This window comes from Urocitellus parryii, chromosome 13 (assembly GCF_045843805.1).
Source record: "Urocitellus parryii isolate mUroPar1 chromosome 13, mUroPar1.hap1, whole genome shotgun sequence".
NCBI lineage: Eukaryota > Metazoa > Chordata > Mammalia > Rodentia > Sciuridae > Urocitellus > Urocitellus parryii.
The window spans coordinates 31616315-31624629 of record NC_135543.1 but is presented as its reverse complement, the minus strand read 5'-3'; positions in this window follow the sequence as shown (position 1 = coordinate 31624629).

Here is an 8315-nt window from a genome sequence, read left to right as displayed (position 1 = left end):
CATGTTTGAAGATTGTTGGTGAGAATGTGCATATTATAGACAAGGAATGCAGTATGGTGATTCTTTGAAATATTAAAAATAGAGCTACCAGATGCTCTAGTAATCATATTACCAGGTATGTATCCAAAACAAATGAAATCAGTATATTGAAAGCACCTCTGCACTCCCACATTCACTGTAGCATGATTCACATTAGCCAAGATATGAAATCACGATATAGAGTCCATCAACAACACAGAATAGAATGGTGATTGCCAGGAGCTGGGTGCATATGCGTGGGCAAGATTGTTCAAAAACCAACAAATTTCCTTTAGACAAATAAAGTTCAAGAAATTTGTTAGACAACACAATGACTATAGTTAATTGTAATGTTCTATATGCTTGAAAGTCACTAAGAAAGTAGATTTTAAGTGTACTCACCACAAAAATGAAAAACATGTGACGTAATGCATATGTTGAATAGGTTAATTTAGCCAGTCTACAAGGTGTACATATTTCAAAACATCATGTTGCACAAGATAACTATTAACTATTTTTATTTCATTAAAATAAATATTTATTTTAATTACATTCAGGATAAACATTACAATTGAAATTCAAAACTTTAAATTGATTACAATAAGCACTTTCTTAATAACATAAAGGGACCACATAATACAAAGATTATGAGCACATTTGTACATTAAACAATGAATAAAAACAAAATGGATGACATAAATATAAAGAATTATAATTTAACACATATGCTATCAATTAATATTAATTTTCTAAGATGAACTATTAAAATAAAAATAATTTTAGGATTGACCATAGAATATAATTCCTATAAGTTGAGTTTTCATGAGATATTAAAAACTCAAGACTTCAGAAAAGTTAAAAGAAAAAGAATGGGTAAATATTTTGCTCACAAAAATAATTTTAAAAAGGAATAAATAAGCCATTCTATCTGAAAATATAAAATTTAGGTAAAAATGTTAAAAGAAATAAACAATATGCTTTACAATATGAAAGTACAGTGTCCATAAAAGACTGAGAATAATGCTTATCAATTTAACAAATACTGTAAATTCAAACTTCAATAAGCAATATAGAGAAAAAAAAATACATTGGGAGAAGACTTTAATCTCTCCCAGTTCGTAACAGATAGATATTTTTAATAATACATAAAACTGAAATGACATATTTTAGCAAGGGCTGAACCCAGTGGTAGAGTGCTTGCATAGCACATGTGAGGCCCTTGAATTCAATCCCAAACACCATAAATAAAACGGGACTAAATAATATTAATATGGTAGGTGTAATTAATATATCTTGAACAATCTTTCTTTAAATTAAAAAATGCAGGTTATTTTCAAGTAATAACAGGAACAGTGAAAGTGACTCGTATAAAGTCACGAAGAAAACCCTGGAACTTCTCAAAAGTGGAAATAATACAGGGTTTTATTATATTATCATGACTTAATAAGGTTTGAAATTAATAGCAAACAACAATAAGTACAACCAAAATAACGAAGAAAAAGGCTGTATAAAAAAATCGAAATTTTTGAAACAAAAAATCTTAAAAAATGTAAGGCTAGTCAAGAAACATAAATTAATTCCTTAATGGCTAAAAATAAGTATAAAAACTGTACATTAAATTCATAGCAAAAATTATAAGTTACACATAAAAAATTCATAGCCATGAATATATGAATAAAAATCGATTTAAGCATTTAAAATGTAAATAAATTCTTAATGAATCTGATTGTGCTACAAATAAAGAAACAAAATACAACTAATGTGAACAGAAGGAAGAAATGAACGTATATTAAACCACTGCATGTACGAATTAGAAAATAGAAAAGCAATAGCAGTGTTATTAGAATTCTCTAAAGAAACAGAACAGGTCATAAATATATATAATTTTTAAAAGGGGATTTATTAGACTGACTTACAGGATCAGAAGCTGGTTTGTTAGCCTCACAGTAGCTGTCTGCAGGCTGGAGAGCTGGAAGAACCAGTCATTGCTCAATCCAAGATGCTGGAATTTAGGAAGAACTGATGAGGCAGTCCCTGTCCTGGACTGAAGCTCTGGAAACCCTGACAGTCCCTGGTTAGAGTCCATTTTGGAAAAATGAAGGAGCTGGAATCTGATATCCTCGGGTGCTCACAGCAGTAATGGAAACACCCACTCAAGAAGAATTGAGTTTGCCTCTGCATGGCTCTCTTCCACCTTTTTGTTCCATACAGGCCCCCAACCTATTGGACTGTTCCGCCCACATTTGGGGTGGGTACTCCCTTCAGTTTGCTGTCCCACATGCCAATCATTCCTGGAAACACCCTCATCCACACATCCAGAAGCCTCTTAATTTTAGGCATTTCTTAATCCAATCAAGTTGACAATCCAGATTAACCATCATAAAGCACTATGACTCTTTCAAAGGCCTAATAACAGACTTCTTGACAGTGTTGCTACTGGCATTTTATGAAGAATCGTTTGTTTTATGAGCTATATGATGCAAAATGGAAGACATTTAGCATGCCTGGCTTTGGGAAGAAACTATTATTCCTTTTGGTGATTGTGACAATCTAGAAGTCTTACATATTTTCAATGCTTTGTGGAAGCGTTTCCTCGGTCGGGAGCCATCAAAATAAATTCTATAATGAAATAAGACAAAAGAAAAGATAGAAACAGGTATACTTACAAAATAAACATAAATTTAAGGAAATAATCAGAAATACAGATTAAAAGGAAATTTAATTTACATGTTAGTTTGGCTCTATTCAGAAGTCAATCTTCAGACAAAAATGCTGGTGCCATTACAGTAGTTTATTTGGAAGGCTCAGGATGTTTGGTGTCAATGGGAAAAAAAAATAAAAGACAAATCAATCTGTAAAAGATTGTCATCTCTAGAGTTACCACCCTGGATAGGTAACTGACGTTTAATTATACGGAGTTCAAAGCACAAACTCAGCTTTACCTCATTGGTTGGGTGAAGGAACCGGATATATGTACACCTTCATCAATCATTGTTTGAATGCTGACCCCAGCAGCTATAAATTAATTCCCAAGCATTTCCAGGTGTCTTGCACAGCTTAGACAAAGGCCTCATGCAAAGAGATGCAGACACTGACTGAAGAATTCCTGAGGGAGACTGGCAGGACACAGACTACTGCTGTGCAGTGGGTTGCTTTGCTCAGATCTGTTTTGAGAATGTGCATGAAATAGATTATTTTCATGACAAATATAAAAGTATTAAAGCCAAGCCAGAAAACAAAATCTAAACAGACCAATTCCATTGAAGTAAAAGAGAAAATAACCAAGTGATTTACTACCCCCATTACCAACTCCTACACTTGAAACAAAACAAACAAATAAGAAAAATAGGCCCAAGGTTCAAAAGAAGAATTTAACCAAATCTTTAAGGAACAAATAGCATCACCATGATTTAAAGAGAGTGCAGAGGAAAAGCAAAGAAGACTCAAAAAGCTTCTAAGTGAAGCAAAAGGAAATATCAGTGAATTAAAACATATTGTATTACCAGTCCTTAACATAGTACATATGTCAATCTCTCTATGCAGCCTAAAAATTTAACATAATTCAAATTAAAACATAGCACTGTAATTATAATGAAGACTACATTAAATAAAATATTTCAGAAAAATGTAAAACCATGAATGGAAGGAAAACTCTGAAAATAAAGAAAAAATATTTGTGATTCTCTCATGCAATATTAAAATATAAAGTCACAATAATTAAAATGATACATTATTAGCAGATGATTAGACAAAGATAATGCCTTGGAATGTAAAAAACAGTCATAAACACATGTACATTCTTGTCCACAAGCATGTGTATATAAACAACCATATGTATAGCATATATAGAGAGAGGGTTATAAACATGCACATATTTGTAATTTTGATTGTATGCTCATAAAGTTCTAGCAATAAGTTTACACAAGAAGAAAAGCCTTGATTTTTCACATTTGTCATTTTCTATGATGGAAATGCTCTTGTCATAGAGAACTCCAAGGTATAAACTTGATGTTATAAAAATCATAATTTCAAACAGCTCATCACTATTCAGAATTTCTCATAGATCTTTAGATGTAAGTTACCTCAAAAGCAAAAATAATAGTAAAATAACTAAAAAGGTGATTTTTGTTATTTGTTCTCAATATAATTTACTTAATTTTTATGCATTTGATTTAATTTAGAGCAATGTCTATGTTTATTTTTTTTTATTTTTTTTTATTTTTTTTTTAAAGAGAGAGTGAAAGAGGGGAGAGAGAGAAAGAGAGAATTTTTAATATTTATTTATTTATTTATTTATTTTTTAGTTCTCGGCGGACACAACATTTTTGTTGGTATGTGGTGCTGAGGATCGAACCCGGGCCGCACGCATGCCAGGCGAGCGCGCTACCGCTGAGCCACATCTCCAGCCCAATGTCTATGTTTAAATACTGATTTTATAAACTTAGAAATAAAACAATGCCAGTATAAGCCAGCTTCACATATGGAGATTTCACATAGGATGATTTCAAGAATAAATGAGTTATTACATTCAAAGTGTTGAGAATGAGTGTGGTCCACATTAAGTGTTCTTAAGTGTTGACTTTTAATTTGGAATAATAGAATAATAGGATTTTAAATACATTATAATTGACTAAAAAATAATAAGCTGTATTTCTGTTATAATGCAACACCCCCCAAAAAAGCCAAATGATTAAAACAAAATTCAAGGAAAAAACTATAATATTCCTAGAAAATATAATAGTTTTCAAATGTTTATGGGACTTTTGAAGAGTTGCCTATCCAGAGGCAACAAAGAAAATTGGATTACATAAAAATTTAAATTTTAAATAAATCATAAAATATCAAATAACAGAGTCTAAAATATTCACAACTCATATTGTAGGAAAGGAATTAATCTCCTTAATACACCTTTTAATATATAAATTGATTACTTACAAATCAATAAGGAGAAGCCTAATAAGCCAATATAAAAAAGGAATCAAGGAAACAGTTAAATAAAACAATGAGATACTACTGATGAATTAACCTATTGGGAAAAGAACAAATGATTTATCACTCATAATGAGGGTGAGGTTATCAGGCAATGGGAATTTCTACAAATTGCTGGCAGAGTGCAAACTTGATAATTTTATGTACTATAATTTAACATTATCTAATAATTTTTTTAAAAAGAGAAAATATTTATACTGTATATACTGGCAAATACAATTCTATTTACTCTATAAATATTTTCATATATAATTATAATATAATTTGTGAAAAATGTTTTATTACCTATTTTGAATGGCCAAAGATCGTAATCACAGTCATGCACCACAGAATGACATTCCAGTCCACAGTATACCACATATACAACATTGGTCCTATAAAATTGCAAAAATGCTGAAAAATTCCTATCAAATATATGTCAATTATACAGTCATACTGAAAAGCATTAGGTGTGTGTTTGTGGTGATACTGGTCAAAAAATCCTACTGGGCTGTCAATCATGTATATAATTATGGCTGGTAGGAAATACTTGATAATGGTAATAAATGACTATGTTGTAATTTTTGGAAAAACTATTTTGAGATTTCATCACTACAGGTTAAAAGGAAACTAAATCTGGTGAACTGTTTGAATGAACAAGTGTGCATGCAGTACTTTGTATTTCCAGAATTATTTCATATAATTAAGTGACACACCATTAAAGTGTCTTTCTGACCCTAGATGTAAAAGATACAGTTATTGATATCTAATACCACAGCAGTTAGATTCACACCTAACAAAATTCCAAACTTGTAAGTCCCAAAGAACAAGGAAAATTCTCTCAGATAATTATTGCTATTAGTAATAGTAATAATAAACTTTGATACTTTCATATGACTATTTTTTCTATTTTTATAAATGAATTTTTTAAAATACCATTTGATTTTTCTCTGGTCTATCAAAAGAACACATTCCTTTACAGACTTAATGAAAAGCAATAGTTTCAACAAATGAATAGGGAAAAATTGGAGAAATGGAAATGGACAAGCTGGTTTAAGCAAAAATAAGAATTATCCCAATCTCATTTTTATCCTGGTGAATCTTAATTAGACTTATGGTAAGCTGCATTAGTGTTAATAAGGATTAATGTCATAGTAATAAGCAGAGCATACAAATCAATAAATGCTGCCATATCAATATATGAACAGCAACACAAATAGTCATTGGAGTTCTTAACAGAGAACTTGGTATGGAGTTAAATATTTGCTATGTGGATTTAAAACACCTTGAGGAACAGGGGAAGACTACTTGCATGCAAGATACTCTAACATTGCCTAGAGATCTGTGCTGGGAAACTTCACAGATAGATGTGAACCTTAAATGATTTACAATCTTGACTGTAGGAGTTATTTCATAACTTTGCCACAGTTGCAAGTACTGTGTCTGGGTATCAGGGAAGCAGAATTATGATCAATTCACCAATTAAATGAGTTTTTACTGATTATTACAATGGAACTGAGTATTTGAGTTTTATCTCTCTCTGAGGACAATGGCCACACAAGGAACTTGCAGTACTACTGAAGAAAACACAAATAAAAATAAAACATGAAACAATTATAAAGCAACATGCATCGGTTAGATTTAATTTTAAATTCAAGGAAAACAAAAAAGAGCTTTACTGATAATGACTTAAAGAAGATCCCTCCCCACTCCCCTGGGTGGGGTGGGGGGAGGACAAGGAAAATAGTCTGGGGACCATATGACAGTGTTCTGCTATGGAAGAACTCAGAAACCACCAGATCTCTCTGTTAAACCATCTCTTTGACATGACCTCCAAATTAATAGCCCAAGATAGGTCCCAGCAGGTAGCAGGTGGTGAAAGGGAACAGAATCCTATTCCATTTTGAGGAAGCTCCTAAAGTCACATACAGCCATTTTTATATATCATTGAACCACCAAGTAGACAGATAGAATAACAAGGAGATTGAGAAAGACAATCTTCATTTGGTGGACAATGTAGGCAGTGGTCAATTAATTTTATTTTTAAGGAACAAGACAAGAAGATGTCTTAGAAAATAAGTAGTAATTTCTGCTGGAACCATAGCAAAGAATGAGATAAATAATTGAACCATGCAGACTGGTGAAGTAATTCACCACTCTTTCTACCAATATCCCTTTTCTGTTTCAGAATTTAGTACTGAATACTATGTGGAATTGGATTGCCATATCTCTTTAGATACTTTGAATCCATGACAGATTCTCAGAATTCCCTTATTTCTCATGAACTTGAACCTTTTGAAAAGAGCTGATCAAGTATTGGGTAGAATGCACCTCAGTTTCCCTTTGTGTATTTTTTCTTTGTCAGATAAGGATACAGATTTTTAGGAAGTATTTTATCATCTCAGGGATACTTGATCTCAAATGGCTAATAACTGGTGATTTTGATCTTGATTTCTTGATTGTTGTGATATCTGCTACATTGATCAATTATAAATTTATTTTCTTTCTTTATTCTTTGCCAGCGAAATAGAAACTCTGTCAAGCCCTCAGTAAAAAGAAAAGAAGTTAAGCCCCACCTCCTGGAGGGAGAACTATCAAAGAAGTTGTGAATATATCTAAAACCCACCTCAGTTATTAATATATATTATGGGAAATTACTTTAAGGATATGCAAATTTCCCATCTCTCTTTCAAGTTTCACCCACTAATTTTAGCTTTCATCAGTGCATCTTGCCTGAAGTAATTATTACTGTGGTGTTTTAATGATGATTCCTATTTCTCTCATCCCTTCTACATTTATTTATTGGAATTCTTCAGGGAGGCAGACTGTTCCATGCTAATCATTATTTAATTATTATGCAATCATCCATTTATATCAGATATGTTCATGTGTACATATAATTTGGGGATGTGATAATTTTCTACTCTCTTATTTGTTTTGTTGCTCAAAGTATTGTTCCTCCATCCATGGGAAATTCAGATTGACTCCTATGTGTTTTTTTTATACACCCTTTAATTTTGATTTGCACTTCCTTAATTTCTGGAACTATTAAGTGCTGCAGAATCATTTGGTGTTTTCTCTGCCTCAGCCCTAGAATTAGCCAATTTCTCCAGGATTCTCTGATTCCCTGAAGAGAATAGAATATAGATATGTATGTATAATATGTCAAAATGCATTCTACTGTCACATATATCTAGAAAGAACAATTTTTTTAAAAAAGAGAAAGAATGGTACATAGAGACCAAGAAGTATGCTGTCAGCATACTTCATATGATTCCTAATATCTTACTTTCTTTGTGTTGTATTTTATTGGTCCAGAATAGTTTGTT